The sequence below is a fragment of the Dipodomys spectabilis genome, unplaced genomic scaffold (genome assembly GCF_019054845.1).
Source record: "Dipodomys spectabilis isolate Male_0828 unplaced genomic scaffold, ASM1905484v1 ptg000009l, whole genome shotgun sequence".
Taxonomy (NCBI): Eukaryota; Metazoa; Chordata; class Mammalia; order Rodentia; family Heteromyidae; genus Dipodomys; species Dipodomys spectabilis.
In genome coordinates, this window is record NW_024870686.1 from 30,756,271 (window position 1) to 30,782,066 (window position 25,796).

The 25,796-nt window shown below is 39.8% G+C and overlaps 1 protein-coding gene across 1 annotated transcript in view; it reads right to left on the reverse strand.

The window, feature by feature from the left end:
- The window catches only part of Psd3 (pleckstrin and Sec7 domain containing 3), a 195,204-nt gene extending 170,669 nt beyond the window's left edge, over nt 1–24,535 (reverse strand). The window contains exon 1 of the mRNA XM_042701208.1: nt 24,404–24,535. The gene's annotated coding sequence lies outside the window, so the exon portion shown is untranslated. The remainder of the gene's footprint in view (nt 1–24,403) is intronic.
- Between the last annotated feature and the right edge of the window lie 1,261 nt (nt 24,536–25,796).

Below are 25,796 nucleotides of genomic sequence, written 5' to 3' on the forward strand. Positions count from 1 at the left end.
CAATAATTTAAAATGAGTATTTTGCAAAGAGACTGTTACTATATGTCCAGTTTGACAAGTGAGTCAGGAAGAAATGATTTAAAAGTATTTCTATGTCCATTACTTGTAGGAGCATCTCTGCACAGGGGGATCAGTGAACCCCAATACTCATAAGTAAGAAAGCAGAGTGAACCATTTGCACTTGATTAACTTTCCTGGAATGCTCCTTAGACATCATTCTCTCCTGTTGAGATTTGAATCTGGCTGATCAGATCCTAGTATAATTTAACAGGCATCAGAGGCAGGGCAGCCCAGGAAGGGATGAAGAGGCCCCATGCAGTGGGGTCCAAGACTGGTGAGTGAAGTGAAAACTCTCAGTGCTTTCTTATTTTTCTCATTCTTTAACAGTTTCTATGAGAATGGAGAATATTCTGACCCTTATTAAAACACTGCTGCAGATATTGTTTAAAAACTGTATCACTTAACCACTTTGGAAAGCAGTCTGGAGGGTCCTCAGAAAGCTAAAGATTGACCTCCCTTATGACCCAGTCATACCACTTATAGGCATATACCCTGAACAACAGAAACCAATATACAAGGACACATGCACCTCCATGTTTATTGCAGCACTGTTCACGATAGCCAGGATATGGAAACAACCCAGATGTCCCACCACAGATGAATGGATCCAAAAATTGTGGTATCTATACACAATGGAATATTATGCAGCCATTAGAAATGACAAAATAATGGCATTTGCAGGGAAATGGATGGAGCTAGAAGAAATCATGTTGAGTGAGGTTAAGCCAAGTGCAAAGAGACAAACGGTACATGGTCTCCCTGATAAGTGGATATTAAATTCAAAATGTTAGGTGATAAGACAAAATTGACAGGACTTAAGAAACAAAGGACTTCCACTCATCTGGTCGAATCACTACTAAATAACCCCATGCTGCTGATCACATGTATGGTATATATGTGCACACCAGAGGGAAACCAGGAGGACGACACAGAGCTAGAGGGAATCAGGGAAAAACATACAACAGCAGGACCCATCAGCTGCACTGGACATTGACCAAAATGAACTAAGCAACTCAATGGCAGTGATGGGAGGGAGGGAACAAGTGAGAAAGAGGGAACAGCTGATGCTATGCAAAACAAAAGAAATGTACATATCACCCAATGTGGAAGAAATAGCTGTATTGCAAAGCTCATAGAACTCATAAATGTTATAGACCATGATAGACAATCTGCTCCATGAAAGTTAAAATGTGTTTGTGACTTTAACTAAGTTTCACTATCCCACAATACTGAGAAATTTGGGAATTATGTAACCACTTAATCACAATAAAAAAATTGAAAAAAAAAGTATCACTTTAAGTCCATAGTTTTGATCCTCCTTTACTGCCCCCTCCCTCCTTTTCCCCTCCCTCCTCTCTTCCTCTCTCTCCCCTCTTATACCCCCTCCCCCTCTCTCTCATATATACTCACAGCACCACCAGCAACAATAAAGTTCAAATTCCAGAGCAGTAAGATATAGCATTTTCAAATAATTATTTCTTTTTCAATAACCTAGCTCATCGCTTCAAAACTTTGTATTTTGAGGAGGATAACCAGAACAAAACAAAACAACAGAAAATGAAATGAAATGAAATCTCCTACAAGATGATCTCTAAACTATAAAAACCAAGAATGCTAAGTAACACCAGTTCAAGATTTTAAAGAGAAGGGCTTAGAAGGGGGCTTAGACAGCATCTTGCTATACAGCCTAAGCTGGCCTCAAATCCTTATCCTCCTGCCTTGGCCTCCTGAGCTCTAGGATTAGAGCCAAGTGCCACCACAACTAGCTAGTTTTCTTTACCTTGCAAACCCCAAACTGTAGTCATGATCCCTAGTAGAATTCCTAGTGAAGACATTAGACTAAGACTTAATAGTCCTTCAAAAGAAAAATTTTATTTTAAGAACCTTGATAAAAGGTTTGTTTCCATGTATACACTATCTACTTCCACTCTATTCTTTGTGAAATATGCAAACTTCAGATATGAGATGTGTACACTCAGATGCTTTCTGTATCACAGAAATGTTCATGAGGGGCCCCAGGAATTTCTTAGGTGACCTGAATCCAAAAATAGCCCTAGATGAGAGCCCATTTCACTCAGGAGAAGAAAAGCAAACAAACGGAGATGATCTGGTCATATACAGATACAGATTTAACTTACTGAAAGTTTTATAGTTGAGTATGGCAGAAGACACTTGTAATCCCAGCACTTAGGAGGCTGAGGTAGAAGGATAGCACATTGTGACTACCCAGGACTACATAGTGGGTTCAAACCTACACTGGGCTATACAACTAGACTCACAAAAACACAAAGAAGAGTCTCATGCAGATCCCCATATAGTACCTGTCCCCTTCCCTTTGAGTTCCTCAAAGCTATAGCATCATGTGAGGGAAGGACAAACCTGCGTGATTCTGCAGTAGTATTACACGCCAGTCTCTTGGTGCATATCTAATGCAGTCACACCACCCCCAGCTGGAAAACACACTCCTAAGAGAAAACTACACTTCTGCTAGAAAGCTCCATCAAACACCTCCTGTACAGTGGTCACATCAGTAACCTGGCTGGGAAGTCCTAGGTGAAACTGTCTCTCCTTGCACTAGTCTCTCATTAGTGACAGTCTCTTGTTTCCTGACCTAAATACTACAAGGTGTCCACCCTGAGCCACTTAACAAATCCATATCTGCTGCAAGAAGCTACATATCAGAGATGGACCCCAAAGCCCACTTACGCTCCCACTGTGTGACCTCTGGAGAGCATACAGACATGTTTGTGTGCAGCTCATGATAATCTTCTGACCTCATTGGTGTATTAGTATATCCCAACTTTAATCAAAAACAAAGCACAGAAAATTTCTTTAACCATCCTTCTCCTGGGTCCTCCTTCATAGAACTCTATGTAATCTCTGTGCTCAATGGAAGGGACAAGACAATCCACTCCGTTCTGGGAAGTTTTTACTAAAGCTTAATTGTTCAATTTTATTTAGGAGGTATATAAGTATTATCATTCTGGTTGTATAAAGAAAGAAGAAAGGAAATGAGGGAAGAGTGGGGAATAAAAAAAAGAAAACAAAGCTGCCTATGCCAATAGCTACACAAATATTCAAAAGCAACATAAACCTACCAGCCCAGGACTTGCACTTGACGACTGTGTTCCTTCTCTCGGAGTCGGAGGACACAGGATTCACTTTGGCACCAGACTGAAAATTCCTTTTTTAATGTCTCCTTCAACTATAGTCAAATCAAGATAGTCTCGGTTTCATATTCTAAATTGCTATTATCGGATACATGTGGGACTGGTAAAGTAAAACCTAAATATTTTGCAAATCAATTCTCACCTGTTCATCAAAAGAGCTTGCCCCGCCACTTAAAAAGAAGAATAAACAAGCCAAGTGGTGGCTATAACAAAGGTGTGAATTCCCCTCAGCTTCAGCCACAGAGATGTCCGGAATCCCATCCCTCTAGAGTCCTATACCTCTGGGGCTCTGACTAGCCCAGGAGATGCTAACTCCACCACAGGCTGCAATGTGGTGTCCCAGATCTAAGTCACCCAAGAAATGACGTTTCGGCACCTTGTCACAGTGTTGTCACACCGTAGTCACTTCATAGCAACCAAAATACTTTCAGAGGTAGCCCCATTAATATCATTTAAAAGTTGCCAAGACTTGGGGAAAGCTATCACAAATGAGGATACTGCTGTCTACTCTTATTCCCTATTAATTACAGATGGTACTTTATACTCAACACACACACACACACACATCTATGTTCACAAATCTTTTCTAATCCTCTGGGAAGAATGCCTAGAAAGCAGAATAAATTTAATGGAGAAAACTTGGAGAAGACACAAAGTTACAAAGGCAAAGCTGGATGGAGGATTCCAACCACGCCTGTCAGTCTTCAATCTTGGAGCACCTTCCACAGTAAACAATCCACTGTTGCCAGGCACATATGGCTCACCCCTGTAATCCTAGCTTCTCAGGAGGCTGAGACCAAAGGACCATAGTTCAAAGTCAGCCCATGAAACTCTGATTTCCAATTACCCACCAAAAAGTCAGAAGTAGAGCTCTGGCTCAAGTGGTAGAGTGCTAGCCTTGAGCACAAAAGCTCAAGCCCATGAAACTCTGATTTCCAATTAACCACCAAAAAGTCAGAAGTGGAACTCTGGCTCAAGTGGTAGAGTGCTAGCTTTGAGCACAAAAGCTCAAGGACAGCACCCAGGCCCTAAGTTCAAGTCCCAGGACCAGAATAAAAAAAATTTAATTCATTAAAACACAGACCTTAAATAAAACAGAAGGGAAGGTCAAATGGCTGGAGAAGAGAAAAATTTAACTCCAAATTATGTTTCCTCTTCCAGCCTCAGTTTCTACATCTGTAAATAGAGATCATATTATCTGCCCGGAAAGGTTACAACAAAGACTAAAGCTGGCCACTGAAGACAGTTATTGCTCCTAAAATGCTTTTAAAGGTTCTACTTATCAGAATTGTTGATCATACACAAGAGAGAATTGAGTATCAGATTTGAGAGCTATCTACCTATGTCTCAGCACACACTGTAATTCCTGCTACAAAGAAATGAGCAGTTTAAGGGCCAGCAGTTAATTAAGAAGTAGAGTCCAGAATAGATTTTTTTTTTCAAGACTTGTCTGAAATGTAGATTCCTAAAAGACAGAAGCGAAATCCACTAATATTGAGCACTTAAGAGTCAAACTGAACCCTGGTCAGAGGACCAGCACTTCAGCCCAGTGTGCCAGAGAACACACAAGGCCAAGACACACACACACACACACACACACACACACACACACACACACACACACACACACACACACACACAAAATGTGCATGAACTTCTACAGGTAAGTTCTCAAACTCGTTTGTCTATGTATCCTCTTTAATAGGGCACTTCTTTAATTCTATTCTGAAATAAATAACATGTGATATAATTGAAAAGATTGCTCAAAAACGTTTGAAAGCTGGGGAAGGGGTTCCATGCATACTCATGCCAGCCGTGAGTATGAGGACTTGTGCTCTGGTATAGGGTGTTTCTTTTTGCTCACAGGTGGAACTTCAGTCACGCTTCCAGTCTGACATTTTGCTTGTTAACTGGAGAAGGAGTCTCACACAATCTTCTGCTTTGTCTAGCTTTGAACAATAATCCTCTAGATCTTACCATCCTAGAATATAGGAACATGCCACCAGATCCTAGTTGAAAGAAAATTTTATGAAGACGAAAAAAAAAAGAAGAAGAAAGAAAGCAACAGAAAAGACAAGAAAAAATACTAAAGGCAGTATACCAATTCAGACAGCCTGACAGAAAAACATAACCATTTCCCCAACAGGAAGTTCTGGAGACACCAAATCTGGGTCCCATGTGATCCTCAAGTTCCAGGGACTTTGTTGTATTCTTTGAACTGAAAATGTTATTGTTGAAATGTGTTCAAGTTCTATTTGGTCTTCCCAATATAAACTCTTAATAGCCCATATCTAAAACAAATCTTTCCTTACAGCAAGTTTTATACACCAAAGTCCCTCAGCATCCATGTTGGTATTTCCCAGGGGGATGCAGAACAGATGTGTAATACAAATCTTTTAAAAGAGTAGCAAAAGAAATTATCTTCTGTGCTTTGAATCAGAAAACCAAATGTTTTAGTAAGTACCAAAGCACATTTTGGCAAATTATACTATCAACTAATTTCATTTGTTGACTTTTAGATCAAAGTTGTCTTTCAGAAATGAGTTAACTAAAGAACTGCATGGCTGAGAAAGGACATCAAAGGGTCACAACATAACCAAAACGTTGCCCTTCCCAGGACCAGCTGTCCTCTGGAGTCCCCTACCCCACAGCCCACAGGCATGCAGGAAATCTCTTTCTTGTCTTAGGGCTCCTTGATCACACACCAGATTCTTCCTATTTAAATCATATCTGTGGGAAAAGCTACTACTATTTTCAGGTATAGGAAACATCTACAGGCTCAGCCTGGTGGCACACATCTATAATACTTGGAAACAGAAGATCTCAAGTTCAAGGTCAGCATAGGCAAAATTCAGCAAGACCTTGTCTCAAAAACAAAACACAAACCGAAGGGCAGGGGATGTGACTCCAGTAGGAGACCACTTGTACATAAGGAAGAACGGAAGGAGTACTGCAGGAGCCACTTACTGGGGACAGAGCCAGTGAAACAATTCTAGGTGATAGCAAGGCAAAAAGCAGAAACTACTTTTAATTTATCAGTTAAAAATGAAGATTTGCAGGGGGGTGGGGGGAGGAGATGAATATTGGTATCCAAGATCATATAGATCCAAATCCCAGCTCTGCCATTTGCTAGCTGTGAAAAGCTAGATAAGTTACTTTAATTCTTTTGTGCCTCAGTGTGCTTATGTGTAGAACCAGGAAGAGTGGTACTTACTGTAAATGGCAACTTAAAAGCTGCTTTTGTTGAGCCTGTGAATTAACTAAAAGCTGGACAGACTCTCAGCCCCGCTCCTTCCTCTCTGGATGGGAGTTCTTTAATCTGAGCCATTCCCTTCTGGGGTCACTTCACAATCTGGGTTCCAGGAAGAACAAGATTCACCACTAAGCATCTTGTGACAAAAGATAAACCATCCCTGACACAGGCATCTTGAAGAGAACAGTCAAAAACTACAGACCACCTGCCAGACCCCCTGAGTCAAAGATTAAGTTAATGGTCCACCAGGCCATACCTATGACCAGAGACTAATTGCACTATGCATAATTTCCTCACTCCCTTCCATTAAGTTTCCCTGTTTAATCCTGGGCCAATCAATACCTTTATCCCCAAGATGGCTGAAAATGAACTGACATGTTCCCATGGCTTCTATGGAATAAATCTCCTTTCTCTGCCCTTCACTATTTCTCTTTATTTGGCATATGGGAGCAAATGTTTGAACCTAATATAGGACTCCTGGAATTTGGACCTGGAGTCTAAAAGCCCAGTTTCAGTACCTAAGTCACAGGCACACACAGTGCAGCTGTTTCAGAGATCTGGTTGTAAAGCTGAAGAGTATCCTTAACCAAGTCACTTATCAGTCTCCTCAACCATAAACTGAAAGGATTAAATCTCAGTCCTGTGTACCACTGCAACTGCTCTGAACTTATATGCAGCAACACATAACCCCACCTGCCAGAATTCATTAGTCAGGAAGTAACTTCACACAGCACAATCACCACAGTTTTCCTCAAGAAGACATAATACACATAAAGGAAATGTGAAAATATTACAAAAAAATGTATGCTTCATCTTCCTATTCCTATCACTTCTGAGTTCACAGTTTACCATTGAAAATACGAGAATTAAAAGCTGGGAACGTGGTTCGGTGGGTAGAGTGCCTGCCTACCCTCACCCTTAGCATGTCAAAAATATACAAATCAGAATATAATAATGCAATAAAACTGAATGTAAGGAGGTAAATTCACTGCACCCTGAGAAAATTGAGCTATTTTTTACTTACTTATGAAAATATTTTTAAAACTAGTGTCATCTAAGCTCAAAAAAATCAACCCTTCCTTTCTTCTGCCAACAAAACAGCACCAAGATACTAACTTTTAATACACCATGCTCCTGTTCCATCTCCTGCTGTCTTTCTTCCTACTAGCTTTTTAAACATGGTGTTTATTATAGGTGGGGTTCCTGAACTTTATGAGCCAGCCTATCATTTTAGATGCTATAAAAGCTGAGTAGATGCATTACTGCAATCCCAAAGAGCAAAGAAATTAAAGGATAAAAAACATAAAGTATAGTGTTCTGTTTTCTTCACATCCAAGGTTGCAGAGTTCATCTATGCATGAAACGGCCTTTCAAATCCCTCAAATCTCTGTGCCCAACTCCAGTAAACAGAAGACAGTTCGACACAGGTCACATCTAGGTTAAACTGAAATATTTCAGGCACAAGCACAGCCTGCCCCTACCACCTTCTCACCTCACCCGGCTTTTCTCCCTGCCTCAGCTGACCAAGTTGGCTCCCTAAAATCTCACATTCACTGACAGCATGCCAAGCACTATCCACCATTTCCATCCTCACTTATTAAGGAAACACTTATTGAATGACTACTTATATTTGTCAGATATAACCATCATCAAGGAGTAATATATTCTCTCTAACACTGTAGGCTGCCATTAAACTTGGGCAGCCAGAAGAGGCAAATTTTAAAACCAATTAGAGAATATAGGGTGCACTAGAAATATGCCTTGGGGCACATACTGAGCTAAGAAAATTGGCCTTCCTGGAAGAAATGGCACTGATGTAGGGATAGAAGACCAGGATGTCTTGCCCCAGGCAAGAAAAAAAAAGAGGTATCTGAAAAAGCAAAAGAAGTTGAAGCTTATGGGTCAAAGAAGAGGAGATGCACAGAACTTAAAGCAGTGAACGATGACAGGAGAGGGAAGCAGCTGCCGCCTACTCACATCACCATCAAAGTACTCATTACCTTGCTGACGTAACTATCACCTCTCTGTACAGCATCTTGACAAGAAAATAAAGTTTAAAAAATGAAAAAAATATACTTTCTATTCCATTTCTCAACTCAATGTAAGGTATGTCAAAATCAATTATTAGAAAATAATCAAATGACTCACTCAATCCATGATGTGATATGCTAACAAATATAATATGTTAAGGCGAGGATAGGAGAGACTTTCTCAAACTGATCTGTAAGAGTGTATAACTAGTCAAAATTCCAGGCTTCAAGATGAACCAATTGAGAAAATAATTGGGACAGGATGGGTTCTCTAGTGTTTATTTGGCCTATGTTTGCTATAAAGCATTTTGCTTATCTAGCCAGAAAAAAAGGTTGCTAATAAAATACATCAAAATACAACACATATTACATTATTTACATTGATACTACATATTATGTTCTAGGTGCTATAGACTCAGCAGCAAGCAAAACATTTTTTAAAAAATGCCTGTCCTCATGGTGCTTACATATAAGAGAAAGAGAAATGACAAGTAAACTGTTAGTGATATGGCAAAAATTTAAAAACAAATAAGTGAAGGAAATACAAGCCTTCAAAGGAAAAAGAGATCTAGTTTTCAAGAAGGTAGCCAAGTAAGGAACAAGAAAAGATCCTTTAAAAACACAAAAGTAAGAGAACTAACTAATGAACTACCTATGGTATGAGCATTCCAGGAAGAAAGACAAGCAAAGGGCCACACAGCCAAGGTGGAAGCCTTCTTGTACACTCAGTAGTGCCAATGCACTGAAGCAGAGCAGCAAGAAAAGTGGGAGATATAATACAGAAGTATGGAGTGTAGACAGGAGTAGATCATGAGGGGACTATCAGGTCATGGTAAAGACTTTGGCTTTCACTCTGGGTAAGATAGGAAGTCCAAAAACTAAGAAAGATTGAAGTAGGGCATTTATTCATTTAAAAACAATAGGCATTGTAAAGGCAGACATGGTAGCACATACCTGTGTTCTATCATTTGGGAAGCTAGGGTAGGAGGATCATAAATTTGAGGCCATGAGCTATATAGTGAGACCTCATCTCAAAAAAAAGCCAAAATACAAAAAGACAAACTGTAATAATCCATGGGGACTTAGAGCACAGTGGCATCAAGTGTGGTGTAAGTTTAATAACTTTGAAATATTTTCCATATATTTTGAATACAGCCTGCTAGATTTGCTGGTATGTTCAATATTGAAGACCTAGAACAATCACCTCCTTAGGAACTGAGAATGAAGACTTCTGACATTTACAGATCTTCCAAAGCAACTGTGAACATGAAGTAATTATGTTTGATATACAATAGTTTTATAATACATATGAGAATAAATATGTAAGTATTAAAGTCAAACACACTCATTTGTATAGTCCCTACAATAATTTTATATACTACAAACAGTGCATGAACTACACTTAGCAGCACTTACTTTAAGTAAACAATGCATTTATTTAATAGAATGAGACTAATACAGATTTTGTCTGTCAGTACTCAAGCACACACACTCAGAAATGTTGGAAATGCACGTGCTAAATGATAATAATACTAATTTCCATAGGCTGATAGGTTTATTTCCTTGGATTTTCCAAACTATTTTCAATGTATACTTCACTTCTATAAATCAAAGTCCTTTTGCTCTATAAATCAAGTTCAAATTCAATTTTTTTCTATAAATCAAAAATTTTTAATTTTGAGGGGAAACAAAGGAGGAGGCTACAATGCTTGATAAGAAATGTACTCATTATCTTGCCCATGTAATTGTAACCCCTCTGTACAGTTTTTTTCACAATAAAAAAAAAATTTAATTTTGTAAAATATGCATGTCTATATTGTTTAAATCAAATTCTATTACTCTGACTTCTCTAATAGTAAGGCTCTAACTATAGATCCAAACCAAGGATCCAGGATAAGGGCCAAAAGACAGAGACGAAGAGTTAATGCTTACTAACAAGAAATTCATCCTCAAATAGCAGTGACCCAGAAAACACATATACTGTAACCTTCAAAATCCAAAGACAGGGCTGGGAAGTTGGCTCAGTGGTAGAGTGCTTGCCTCGCATGCATGAGGCCCTGGGTTCGATTCCTCAGCACCACATAAGCAGAAAAAAGCCGGAAGTGGCACTGTGGCTCAAGTGGTAGAGCGCTAGCCTTGAGCTGAAGAGTGACAGCACCCAAGCCCAGAGTTCAGGCCCCACGACCGGACCAAAAAAAAAACCCAAAGACAGTACACCGTATTTTGGCAAAACATCAAGATCCAGAAAGTAAGAGATACATATCAAATGTGAAAAGCTCTTGAACCAGCCATGACCAAACTCTCAGTTATTCATTTGTCTAGGTGCCAACTCTCCACTGAGAGTTTACTCTGTAGTAAACATTTCTCCTTGTTACATACATTCTATGACACCATTTCTTTACAGGTTACTGAAATGCCTCCAGGTAAATGTCATCTAAAATATTACTCAGACAAAATAAACATTGATATGCATATGCACAACTCAAGAGGAATAGGAATAAGTTAAATAAATATCCGGATAGGTTGATTATATTTCTCCTCTCTGTTCTGTAATTCTCATAAGTAAATAGAAGAGGTTTTTAGTTCAAACTGTTTGGTTGTTGATGCTTAACACTAACTCACAAAAGATCATAAATGCAGAGTAAATGAAATGGGTGATTGAACTGTAAAAGCTCTCTGGTCACTTATGAGGCTTACAAGTAATTTTTCACCTTAAGAGCAAGGAAGCTTCTACACTACCTCAATCAGATCAACAACCAGTTTTACCTTCCAGACATTGTGCTGTACACATCAGGCAGACAGCTACCAGGTAAGAGGAGAATCACTCATAATGAAATGATAGAAGACTATCTAACTCTTAGTCACAGATACTCTTTCTCCTTAGAAAAGAGCATAATTATGAATGGTCTTAAGTTATCTCACTTACCCAATGAATCATATGGTTTGACTAGTTAATAATTTAGCTAAATCATGTAATGCCATCTGACCTAGCTCACACTAGAATTCACTTCGCATTGTTAAGTAGGACTTCTAATTCCTAAACAACCTTCTGCCACTAATACTGAAGCATTCGTTTTGATTCGTGATATAACCAAAAAACATTATGAAAATGTATGTAAAGGTCACCACTGCAGTAGCACGTTTGGCAAATAAGGAACATGGATTTCCTTGAAAGGAAACAGTCTCACCTTCGCTTCATCTCTTCTGCTTTCCAAGAACAGTTTTCTGATTAGTAAATGTAAATAGCATTATTCAATAAATGCATTCTGTCCTTTAAACACACACATATACTCTCTCTCTCTCTCTCTCTCTCTCTCTCTCACACACACACACACACACACAAACAGATTGAATTGAAGAAACATTTTTAAAGACATGCAACCAAAGTTCAACTTTTCTAAAATAACAACATTCAATAAAAGAAAAGTAAGCCTCACTGGCTGACAAACTATCTCAATTTAACTGCATTTCCAAAAGGCTTTGCAACTAAGCTTTCTTTTTTAGTAATCTCAGTCTGGACATTTGACAAACTAAAAAAAAAAAAAAAAGCCTGAGGAAATAGGCTTTTTAATGGCATGGCGGAGCATTCTAACTTTCCAATAAGCAGAAGGGAGAAACTTATGAAACAGGAACTACATCTCAATACACTACTTCCTATACACTTGCTTGGCTCTCTCCTAATGGGCAGGAAACTGCAAAAGCTTAATAGATCGTACCTCAGGAGTACATACCACTTGCAAGTATCCTGGTGAAACCACCAGGATTAAACGTCCATCTGTTCTGGCATTGGGAAGAAATGCCAGACCAAGGGCAAAAATATACTCTCCCCATTGAATTTATACACATAAATTTAACTGGATGTTTCTATAGTTTTAAAAGAACATATTCTCTTAGGCATGAAAAAGGAAAAGTACCATAAATAATAGGCAAGATTTTCCTCTTTAAAACTCCACTGTCAAAAGGCATTGAAGAGCCTCCTTTGTAAAAGTGGAGTCTGCTAAGGCAAAGAGAAGGGAGTGGCAGGCTCTGGCCAGCCACAGCGGAGGCCTATTACAAGGAGGAACAGTTCTGCAAATGTAAGGAGGAACAAGATTTACTCACCTAGTGGAAAACAAGTTTTCTCAGATGCTTCCACAGGCCCAGTATCTCTGGAGCACACCCCTCCCCCCTCTTAACAATCGCATTACCCACCAAAGCCAGCTCAACAATGAACTCAAGTAGGAACCTAACTCATCACACAAAGCAAGACTTGGGCTTGGTGGCAGGGCTCCCATGATACAGTGATGACACAAGCCCCACTCCACACTGCACACTGCACACTGCACCTTCCCTGCCTCCCACACAGCCAATGGCAGTGGACTGACAGACATGGTAGTTACTTAGCAATTCTTTGTGGTTATCTCACCCACATCATTCACAGAGACAGACAATGCAGAGCTATCACTCTATAAAAACTGTTCTCTCCTCCCACATGCTGCAACTCCACATAATAATTTACATTATTACATGGGGGAACAAACTACTGGCTCGTGCTTCGGAGAAAAGAGTTATTGCATAGGTCTTTAAGGATCCTACTGCTAATTACCTGAGTACTCAGGGTGTGTGTGTGTGTGTGTGTGTGTGTGTGTGTGTGTGTGTGTGTGTGTGTGTGTGTGTGTGTGTGTGTGTGTGTGTGTGTGTGTGTGTGTGTGTGTGTGTGTGTGTGTGTGTGTGTGTGTGTGTGTGTGTGTGTGTGTGTGTGTGTGTGTGTGTGTGCGTGCGCATGCGCACGCACGCGCGTGTGTGTGTCAATGCTAAAACAAGAATCTAAGAATAGAAAGTAAAGAAAACCCTGTGGCTTCCACTGGGAAAAAAAAAATCATACTTACAACCAAAACTAGTCGTGCCTAAGCCAGGTGGTATCTGGGACCCAGGTGGACTGTTTCTCATACTAAGCCTACTGATGTACTTACCTATGTGCATACACACATGGGGAGAGATGTGTCATATATTCTTAGGGAGGACAAAAAGCAACACCTGGAGGAGCCCAAAGAGTGGAGCTGAGTATCTTCCCTTCTGAGCTGCTAACAAAAGCAGCTCTACTTACACCCCCCCACTGATATAATTGGGAGTTCTTTCTTATTTAAAAAGTGTTATTTTGAACAAACATGCATGAATCACTAGCCTAGAAGTATCACTCTGATTGGTCATGAGGCAGGCTCTCTGGCTATTGTGTGGAAACGCAAAAGAGGAAATGCTGCCATTATTTGAGCTGGGTAAGAGGAAGGTGGCTCTGAGTGGATGAGCTTTACTGGGGCTTTTCTAGATTGAACCCAGCAAGAATCAACCAGTTGTGCCAGGGTGACTTGAATATGATAAAAATGGCCAAATTTTAACTGTAACCTCTCTGTACTGTATCTTTACAACAAAATGGCCAAATTTCTTTGAGGCTTTAGAGGCTCTTATCCATAACTGCTAGAAATAAGTACTAGGAAATCCCCAAAAGACTCTTCCTACACTGAACCACATTATCTGTTGGAAAGATCTTGACCGACAAAGTATATGGACAGTAACAAAACGAATTTAAATGCATGAACTAAAGGGCCAATATTATAGAAGCTTTCTTCGGATTTTTCTCTTTGCCAGAAAGTGTGAAATCAAGCATTGATTTTTCTTGAACACAGACCTATAAATTTTCTTATTGTCATAACTTCTATAAGATGATACTCAGTTTCCCTATTGTTTTTTCTACAATGTGTCTGCCATAGCTGTCAATTAAAAAAAAAAGGTAATAGGTTACAAAGACCCATTATCAAAAGTCACTGCTCTAGACAGACAAGTTGTAGCATGAAGAGTTAGCTCATCATACCTGAGCCACACACTGAGTTTGAGTTTCTCCATTTCTCTCACTTCCTACGCCTTTCTAATAATAAAAGTAACATAAAAGATACACAGAGAGTTCTGTATTCTGTTATTTTTTCTCCTCTTCTAACAGACGCTCTAAAATATTATTTCCATCATTAGTTAGCACTCCTGACCCAAGAACAGAAAAATAAGTACAAAGTAAAGACAGGTAGAAAAGGAGCATGCAATGCTATCACCTGTTGCTGATCTGAGCTTTAGACTATAGAGACTATTATAAAAAGGCATGGTGTAACAACAGAGCTATGTTATGTGTTGCAGGTGCTGGCTGACATTAACTGTGCACTTACTAGTTCCTGGCACTGAGTTAGCCCTTTGTAAACACTGGCCAAACTGATCCTCCTAAAAATTCTAAGAAAGTTTTATTTCTTTATCTACTTTAGGAAGGACTGGAAGGAGTTTGCCCAGGGAAATATTGCCAGAAAACAATCACGATGGTATACAGGCAAAAATCATTACTGAAAAATTAAATTAAAAAAAAAAAAAAACACCACTCTTAACCCCTTAGCCCCATGCCTCATCAGGTTTGGCTCATTGAGACTGATATCTAGCAGTTACCATGGTCACACTCCAACTGTGGGAGGACTTCCACTGTTAATTTACTTTAACTCATAAATAAATTATCCATAATTTATCTAAGAGGTGCATCTTCCCAGGGAAAACAATGAAAGTTCTAATTATTCTTTAAATATGAAAAGAGAAGCAGACAAGCAAAGGAAGTGCACTTCTTTCTTGGTCCCTTGAGAATGTCAAAGAGGGTAATTTTTTTTACAAATTGATCTCTTCCCTGTTCTAGTCCTAATTCATGCATAATAATTAATAATCTGAGGTAGATACTTCTATCTTCTTTATAAGTGAAAGATTCCCTGAGAGTAGGTTCCTAGGGGATATTAACATTCTGTCTCTCTTCAGTTCAAGGCCATATATATGAACTATACTTAATCTTGACTAAATATGATTCTCCACCTATATAACATGCTCATACTCCTATTTGCTGTATCCTTCAAACCAAACAACATGGAGATTAAATTATTTCCCCAAAAAACATTCTGAACCTAGAAAAATCAAAATAGAATACAATGGATTTATTTGCAATTTTTACCACAACCCCCTACTCCACCTTAAATAAGATGGACTGCTTTCCTGGGAAAAATAAAATTTATTACCACAAAAGTTAGAAGCACAAAAACACTAACTTATTAAGGAACTCCTTCGCTACAGAAGATTTTAATTAGGATAAAAACAGCACAGTCAATTCTAGAATAAGTCTGCATAGCATTTACTTGGAGTATAAAGAAAATGACCTCATTCCAGGGTTGAGATCTGGAACAACTGTACCATACAAATCTGGTCACAATAACCAGTTTATCTGACATGGTGGGAAAAGGCTTTGCACTCAGATGTAGGACTATACGGCCAATGGATGACTCAACACATGTTGTATAAGTTCTCAAACTGCCCTAAATTTTCTAAAATCCTGTTATTTAAATAAGACAGTTTTAATTTAAGGGTGTCTTGTGAAAGAAAAAAATCATAAGGTATCTGGTACGCTAGACTATGACATTCTAACTTGCTGATATATTACTCCTAGAAGCCTGCAGTGTTGAAACAAATGCTACCTTGCTCAGAGGAAAGGAAGTGACATCAGTAGGGAGCCAGAGAAATCTTAAATCTGGATTACACAGTGTCCCCTGGGCCTTTAGCAGCTGGTCCAGTGCTGTTTGTGTTCCTAGATTTAGTGACACATCAGGGAGGCAAGGAGTTAGAAGACAGATCTTCTAAACTGGGGGGTGTCCTGGCACCACATCAACACGATTAGTCATGTCACTAGTCACTCCTGCAGGCAGAACCCCTGAGCCCTTTGATTACTCTCCCTCCCTGCTGTCCACATGGGATGCCTAGTGGATCTCATGACTACATTAATCAGGAAATGGCAAAAGAGAAGCTAAATTAATTAATGGGTCACCGAATCTTAGCTGAATTTGATGAGAATGAATACTTAAACTAATTTTTGAAAGAAATAAGCATGGATAAATGAAATCCTACTGGAGATATGCTTGGTAATAATGCACAAGCCCTGGGGTGTGGGGGGGGGGAGGAGAGAGGAGAGGGAGAGAGGGAGAAAAGAAGGAAGGGGAAAAAGAGAGTCGGACAGTAGGAGACAGGATGAAAGAGAGAGAAGGGAGAAAATCCATTTCATTGCTGGTGACCAACATCAAAGATAACTAAACACATGCAGAGTAATCTTCACTCCTATAAGTCAGTAGCATGATCCTAAAGGATAGTACTTTCCAGAACTATATAGAATAGCATCCTTCAGTGGAGAGGATGTATTTTAAGACTTGGCAATTTGCCAAGTCCAAAGTTTCCCAGTGGAACTCAAAAAAGGCAGGCAGGAGGGAGGGAAAAGAGAGGAAGGAAGGAAGGAAGGAAGGAAGGAAGGAAGGAAGGAAGGAAGGAAGGAAGGAAGGAAGGAAGGAAGGAAGGAAGGAAGGAAGGGAGGGAGGGAGGGAGGGAGGGAAAGAAGGAAGGGAGGGAAGGAGGAAGGAGAAAAAGAAAGAAAGGAAGGAAGGAAGGAAGGAAGGAAGGAAGGGAAGGAGTGAGGGAGGGATGGAGGGAAAGAAGGAAGAAAGGAAGGAAGGAGAAAAAGAAAGGAAAATAAGAAAGGAAGGAAGGAAGGAGAGAAAAGAAGAAAGAAACAGAGAAATAAAGCATTTTCAGATTCCTTTAAGAGTATAAAATATTCTTAATAAGCAACTTAATGCAAATGCTGAACCTTATCAGTAGGAGTACAAATGTTCTGATTTATATTCAAGAAAGCAAAAGCTAATAATTCATGGAAGAAACACTGATGCTCATAGCTAAACCTCATTCCAAGGTTCATGTGCAGAAGCAGACCTTTCAACCTAAAGGCCTCTGCCACTCACAGGGTTTGAGTCTTCTGTTTAAACACACACACACACACACACACACACACACACACACACACACACACTACCACCACCACCACCACCACCACCACCACCAGTAAGGGTAAGTTTGGAAGGAAACTTTCTACAGCACCCTGGAAGGAGACATTTTCCTTGTGAAGGTACCTCTGATTCAAGCATTCTTGCCATAAATATCTCTGGGTGATTGTGAATGTTGCCAGGAGGCAGAGAATGCCAGACTGCTGACACCTTGACAAATAAATGCCAAAATTAGTATACTGACTAAAAAGAACGATCAATAGTAAAATGTTTTGTGGTAACCTGGACACAGTGCCATCCAAATTTTAAGAGTCAGTCATTGCCTTCAGGGAAGTTTCAGGTTGTGTATGAGGGATGTGCAATATGAGCAAAACCCAATAGCTTTCAATTCCTTTGTCCTCAGAACAAGACACAGACAGCTATGTAATAGTACAGTTTCTAAAAAGAACAAGGAGAGAGGAAGAGAAGAGAGAGGGAAGAGAGGAGAGAGGAGAGGGAAGGAGAGAGGAGGGGAGGAGAGAAGAGTTATAATGGGAGGAGAGAGGAGGAAGAACGTGATACTAGGAAGCTGTACTGTGCATGTATGCTCAGAGGAATCTCAGTTGAGTAGACAGAAAAATGAAAACATATGTCACATAGCTCTTATTACCTTCATCTGATTTTCTGTCCCAGGAGCATTAACTTGTGTCCTTTCCAATTATTCAAGCGCAAGCCACCAGAGTCTTCAGGTAGAGAGGTTAAAAATGTTCCTCCCTCCACATTTTCTCTACCCTAATTATTGGACAAACCATCAATGTCACTGCTTTTTGGTGTACTCTACTGCTCAATTTTATAGACCCTGTAGTTTTTCACTCTGTAAGACCCTAACGGGTCACATAGAACTAATGTAAGGAACCAGAATAGTATAGTTTTGTGAAGTAATGGACTTCTGGAGTCAGAAGACATTATGTGAATTATTTAATTACTCAATATAAACATATGGTAGCTTCAGAAAAAAATTAAGAACTTAGAAACAGATAATCGGCAGAAGTAGAGCAGAGCCAGACTCTCTCAACTCCTAGAGCAATGCTCTTCCTGTGACCACCTGTGTCACCACCAGCAAGCAGACAACAGGGCTGTGCCTATGTCTAGCTTCCACAGACGAGTCTGGAGACCATCCCTGGGCTCATCAGAGCCACAGTGGCTTGAGATGTGTAAAGACACAGCCATGTAGCAATTCCGAGTCCTTGTTCATCAGTGGCCAATAAGGTTCAGTGAGAGGATGGGGCTGGTATGGGTGACATAAACATGGGGAAATGATAGGAGTGACATGACTTTAAAGATAGAACAGACAGGATAGGGAAAGGAAGAAATGCAGGGAGCAGAAACAGAGTATAATGCAATGCAGTATGGTTTCTGAAAAGCACAGCACAACACCACCAGAAGGATAGTTACAGGTCCCATAATATATGACATGAGAGAAATTCCAAAGACCTGCAACTTCCCTCACAATGAAACTGTCTCTAAAAGTTAAGAATTCAATCTATAGCCAAGTTAAAGCACAGTTCCATCAGACATATTTTCATAAAACACAAGGTAAACACTAGCCAAGAATGGGTGGACTTCAATATTTAACACCTATTGGGTGTTAACACCTATTGGCCCACAACCTAGTTCCTGCAGATGGATTTCTTTAGCCTCTCACAAGAGATGACCACACACAGCTCTAAAGCCAAGAGAGCCCCCAGGAAGAGCAGGTGCCACAGAAAGATACTTTGGACTCAGGACAAGGCAAGCTTGTGTGAGCATCCAAGTCAAGCCATGCATGCAGCTGAGAAGCAGCATGGAACAGCATTGTTTCCCTTAAACTCCTGAGACTGCAGCTGCCTGTCCTCTCCCCTTAGGATGCTCTTAGAAATTTGTATGAGAGCACACACAAGTGTGTGTCTGTGTGTGTAGGTGTACAGTGCCTATTTTTTTAACCTAAACTTCCTAGTACAATGTTCTGTCACTAAAATGAGAGAAACAGGAGAGAGAGAGAGAGAGAGAGAGAGAGAGAGAGAGAGAGAGAGAGAGAGAGAGAGAGAGAGAGAACACCCAGCTTCATACACAGGACTAGGTTGTAAAACCCATATTGTTCACAACCCTAATGGCACTAGAATGGCTAGTAAACTCTGAGCTTAGGCAGAAGGCACAAAGACTACCCAACAGGAAAGGTGGAGACTAAGGCCCAGAAAGTTTACAGTTATATAAAAATGAGATGATTGCCATCCTTGGCTGAGTTTCAGGTGGATACTTTGTGGTTCTCTTAGTTAAGAGCCTTAGAATATGCTCAGCTATGCAATTTCTACAATGAAATCGATCAATGGTGAATTCAAAGTCACAGAAAAGGATGAGACATACCAACTTTCCAAAATGAAAAATCCACAAGGCCAAAGCCTTTGCATCAACTCATGGTACAGATTAACTTCTAACCTTCTAAACCTATCACCCATATACTCACTTCCAATCCTGAAATGGCATTTACACATCCGTAACACTTACATGAGTACTGAAGTACTGGTTAAAAAGTGCCCACAGTAAGTAACTTGGGATTTAGTTAGAAGCATCAAATTCTGATGAACAGTACTTCTACATACCTGACAATCTGAAGTACTCATAGCAAAGATAATTCTGTAGGACATGTGGTGGTCTTGTGAATGACCTTGGTCGATCACACACAAATCTGCATTGCTTTCATCAGTCATTGCCATCAAAGCCATGATTGTGGGATCATTTAGATGAAGTAGAACACTGTCCATATGGGCCTTTAAAATATGGCCCACCTGGTGACTGTCTCCTGAGGGGCTCATCAGACATACAAATTCTGCCCACAAGTGGCTTACCTTGAGCTACTAGGACCATTCCCAAGCCTTCTGGTTACTAAGCCCTAGAGATGATTTTTTAAATGATCTTTTTACGTTTCAGTAATAAACTGAAGCAATACAAATGTTTCCTTATCACTCTGTAACCTAGAAATGTAATTTCATCCTGGGAAATCCAGACTAAAATGTCCATGCATGATGGACATGCTCCTCTATTCAACAAGACTTAGAGAAAGTTTCATTTTAAAATACTACTATGGATAAACAGTTCTGAGAAGTAGAGCCACAGTAACACAAACATCTCTCATATAGACTGGCAATGGGAACAGCCTCAGTTCTAAGGGATCATTGCCTCAAACTAAAGATTTTTCATTTTCCATTGTGTCACATGGCAATGTCTGCCATGACACCTTAACGCTCTCTTCAGGTTCCCTAGCAATGAGTATTTGAGACCCTGAACAGAGGATCAGCTCTAAGTGACTAAAACACAAGCCTATGTCAATCAAGGTCACTGGGTTATAAGTAAGACACCTGGATACTTAATGCCCTGTCACCTTTAAAGAGCATTCATTACATCATTAACATGGCAGCTAGATTGTTAGCCTCACTGGACGCTTGCTCTGTCTTTTCAGATAACCATCCTATTTTAACTAAAAGGGGGTAGCAAAATCACCCTATAAGAAAATATAGCAAAGAAGAAAAAAAAAAAGGAGAAAGAAGAAATTACCACCATTTCCTTCCCATAAAAAAATGAACTTTTTAATGTACTTCTTCATTTGACAGATAAGGAAATGAGAGGTGAAAAGGTAACTTTTCAGATATCAAAATCAATAGCAAAATGGAACTTATCTAGAGTCTCTGGGCTTCCTAAAAAATTGAGGCTTCCATAAAAGAATAACTTAATCAACAAAAAGAATTATTTATTTAAGAACATTCTGGGCAGATTGTCTCCCTGTTTTCTGATGATAGATTCCTAGGAATATTTAGGACTACTCAAAACAGATGGGACAAATAACCTCCACAAATCCAAGGACACCAGACAGCAATTCCAAAGCACATTTCAGTCTACCTAAACCAGATAAGGAAAATAAGCCCTTGAATAATCCAATGAGGTAAACACATCCAAAGAACACTCTGCAGTCCATCCAACATGCTCACATGCATTATTTTTTATTTTCCTCTCACAACAGTTCCACTGCAAGGAAAGAAATTGAGAACCAAGGAAGTCCGGCTAAGACCACGGCTGGTAAACAGCAAAGCTGGCAGTGGGGCCTAATCTTCTAAACTCCACATTCAGTGTAACTTCTACACTCTCCCCACCCAATGTTGTTGATGACAAGAAGCCAAACCTAACAGCAGAACCAAAAGGCTGACTGAACCACACCCTCAGGCCAGCTAAACAATGATTAAAATCCTTGTTGAAACCCAACACAGACTCCACCACCCTTAAAACTTCAGGACTGGGAATTTTCGGGACAAGCTGAGACCCAACCCACTGCAGAGAGATCCAAGCACCTGGCTCTCCTCTAGGAGCTTAAGGGTAGTCATACAACCTGCACCAGTGTAGGAGGGCTGACCTGTCAAGCACAGTAGGCCTGTGGGTGACACAGCCCAGCTGTGTAGGCCTCCCTCCAAGGACACTCCCAAACATTCCAGACCCTGGAGGGAGGGACCATGTCTGTCACCCTGGGCCTGGCAAACCTGAGAGAACTTTCCATACCACATTCATTTGCACCAGTAAGACAATTTCAAATAAAGTCCAAAAGAACTTCCTAGACTACACCTTGTAAGGATGCAGCAGGAACTGTAAACAGAGGCTCCTCTGGGGAGTGGGACCAGAGAAAGTCAATTTAAGCTTTTACCACTGGGAATGTATTACTTTTGTAATATTATCGAGAACTGGATCGAAACAAAATTAACAGCTATGAGGAGTATAGTGTAATCCTTAGTAGAAAGATATGAAGGCATGAAGCAAAACGGACATTAGATGATGAAACTAGTAACAAGAAAATTATTTTAAGCAAATTTTTTTTTTAAAAAACCCTCTTGAGGGAGGGCAAGGGGTGCGGTGGGCAGGGGGGAGGAGATGGGAAGGGAAGGGGAAACAAAGGAGCAGGCAACAATGCTTGATAAGAAACGTACTCATTATCTTGCCCATGTAATTGTAACTCCTCTGTATGGTATTTTCACAATTAAAAAAAAAACCACCTTCTAGGCATCAGACCTTTATAAAGTATAAGTCCTTTATAAAGGATTTATCTACAAATTTAATGAAACTTTGCTTTGAACATACAATCTTCTGGCCTCTGCCTCTGACTTCCCAGTGCTGGACTTTTATAGGCATGCACCTCCATACCTGGTCTAAGTGTATTTAGTACTCACTCTGTGCTTGGCATCTTCACATATTTCATTTGAGCCCAATAACCACAGAAAAGATAGCATTATCCATAGTGCTAGAGCAGGAAATTAGAAGCTAAGTAGCTTCCCATGGCTGAACAGCTATGGACTCCTGGAGCACAAAGATAGCAGGGCAAAATTAGAGTCACTGATAAGTCCTATAAGGGTCACTACTGCACAATTATGGGAAAGAACACATGGTACCCAGAAGCAATGCCTTCTATGCTGTTCCTTGTGTGGCTCTTCTCCATACCCAAACTTAAAGCTAACAGGTCATCAACAGGCCATGGCAGAGAATTTCACAACATGTTATTGGATTTTCACCAATCTTCCCATTCTCTCCCAGCCCTCCCTGCCATTTGAGAGATGACTGCCCAGCCACGGAGAATAGAGAGGTCATCTCAAACAAACCACAAAGAAGCCTTAACATGTTGAGTATGCACGTACTCTCAACTCCAATTCTTTATCCTATTTGTCACATCCACTCTTGTGGCTGACATAAGGACCCACAGTTTAAGCATCATAATACTAATAGCCAGTGCTCATTAATGTTATGGAACTGTTCTTAGTACAGTAGAAACTATGGTGAATCCTATGGAACTGTTCTTAGTACAGTAGAAACTATGGTGAATCCTGTACATAGAAATTATAGTCTTCCCTGGGGTGATACTGGTATCACCCCTGTGCATGTATGGAAAAACCAGCCTGAAGCAGTAGTTAAGTGACTTATAGGAGCCAAACTAAGAGGTTAGACGTAAAACTTAAATCCATGAGCCTCTCTCTACCAGCCACTGTGTGCCCTCTTCAAAATATGTGTGGTACCCCTTTTCTTCCAAGTATTCTCTTTGTCCTTCATCATTAAACCAATGAAACAAAATTTCTAGATAAAGGAGGCAATTTTTTGTCATAGGCTAGTAAGAAATGAGGTGTTACAAAACTCTGGAAATACAAACTTAAAACTTGTAATCAAGGCAAGAAATGCCAACGTAACCAACAAATACACACAAGCATATGTGGTATAACACCAGCTGATTACTTTGAAAGTTCAAACATTGGGGCTCTCAGTGGCTCTTGAATGTTAGTAAATCCTTTAATCCAAGCATCTTGGGAATGGGGTAAGATCAGTAAGTGAGCTCCCATTCCCCTCTGCAACACTGTTGACCTTCTATGCCTTATCAGTGCCTGTGGAACATGAAAACTGAGAGACAGCCCTCCACATAGATAAATTGAGATGCTAAAACTCCCTCAGCTCCAGAAAGGGGAAAAAAGAAAAGTTCATTAGTTAAGTGGTTTCCCTTTGAAGTTTCAAATCTAGTGCTGAATGCTAAGACAATCTTTCCATACTAACAGTATAGCTAACTTTCTTCTCAGAGCAGTGACACACTGAAACAAGAATGACAGCCTTGTGTAGTAGTTAGAAAGGACCCCATAAATGGCCAAATTGGTGACCTTCCAATGTCTGTAAGAAGTTTCACAAAGAATTACTAAAAGTGCATTATACCCACAGTCAACACGCCTCAAGCCTAAAAGAACTTCATTAAGGGAGAATTTCACCTTCGCAAACATTTCAGACTCTGTAATAACCATGCTCTCTCTTCATTTCTTCATTTCCTTATTTGGAAAACAGTATGTATAATCATTTTAAAATTTCTCCTCAAGACCTCTCTATAATGCATTTCATTTAAAATAAAATGTTACAAATGCAAAAAAAAAATTCTGTAATTACAATTATCCAAAACCCAGCACGGACTGCCTAGGAAAACAACCAAATTGCAGTCACCTTGGTCAGCACTGTCCACAAACTTGTCAGGAAGACAAAGCACATTCTCCCATTCCATCTGCTCAGGGAACTTTCATCTTCTGCAAGGGCTCTTTAGCGTACTTCTAAGGCTGCTTCTGTGCAGAGTATAAACTGCTACACACTGACTCTGCAGTGACATTCTCCTGGAAGGCCACTGTGGGTGTCCCTCAGGGGCTCTGGGAGGAGAACTTGAAAGAAGTTGAAGGAGTCCTTCCCCTCTCCCAGCCTCCCTTCTCACCAGGCAGCTTCCCTCCAACAGACCTGCTTCAAAAGTCCAGACCCAGTGAGGTCACACATGACCTCACAAACCTCCCACTTAACTCCTTACAAGCCAGGCTCCAGCGGATGACAGGGAAAAAAGGCAATCGTCCTAGTAAAATGAGAGTAATTGGTGCTTCAGGGGGAAAAAAAAGATGCTTGTCAACACTGTTCAAAATAAAAAAGTAATTTCATCACCAGTTTTCTTTCATAGCAGGAAGGCTTTTTCTGTTTTGAGTGCTATGTTAAAGATAATCATTTATTTCCTACAGTACACATATTCGAGCCCTAAAGGAATAATGGAAATAGCCCACAAAACAGATTTAATTTAATTTATATGAAATAAAGTTTAGCACCGTTATGTGACTTGTATTTTTCTACTTTCATTCTGGTTTTATTTCTGTTTTTCTGTAATTACTGATCTGGAAATATGTATTGGCCTTTTGTTCAAATCCTGCTCAGACAGCCAGAAGTGGACAGACTTCAGTCACAGCTGTCAGACACAGGCAGCAACTGCCACAGATGCTTCAGAGAACCAGAAACAACAGGAGTTGGGCATCTGCTCCAGACACAGCCGTCAGACCCAACTAATAGATAGCAGAGACTCCATCAGTGCTAAGAGAGCACTGACAGCAGCATTTTCTGAGCCATGCTTTTTCTCTGGCTTGTGCTATTTTTTAATTGAAATAAAGCAATTATAAGGATCCAAATGTAAAAAAACAAAAAAAAAAAGAAAAAGTTACCTCATAAATGGAAGTACATACAACATATACACTTACAATCTATGTGTGTGCAATATGCTCTTTCAAAAATGCCCTAGCATGTCAAAAAATTATTTTACTTACCAGTTTTATTCCTAAATATATACCTAGCTTATAGAAACTCACCCATATGTGCAAAGAAAGCCACATCTAAAAATACATGCAAATTTTCACACTGTTTGAGATAACAAAAATACAAGTCACAGCCAAAATGCTCATATATAGAAAAATGGAAATGTTAAGTTGTAATATAGTCGTATAATGAATTCTATACAGCAATTAGTTTAAACCGATAGGACAGGGCTTTATAAGCCAAAAAGAAGTCCATTTCAAATGCTAAGTAAAAACCAGCA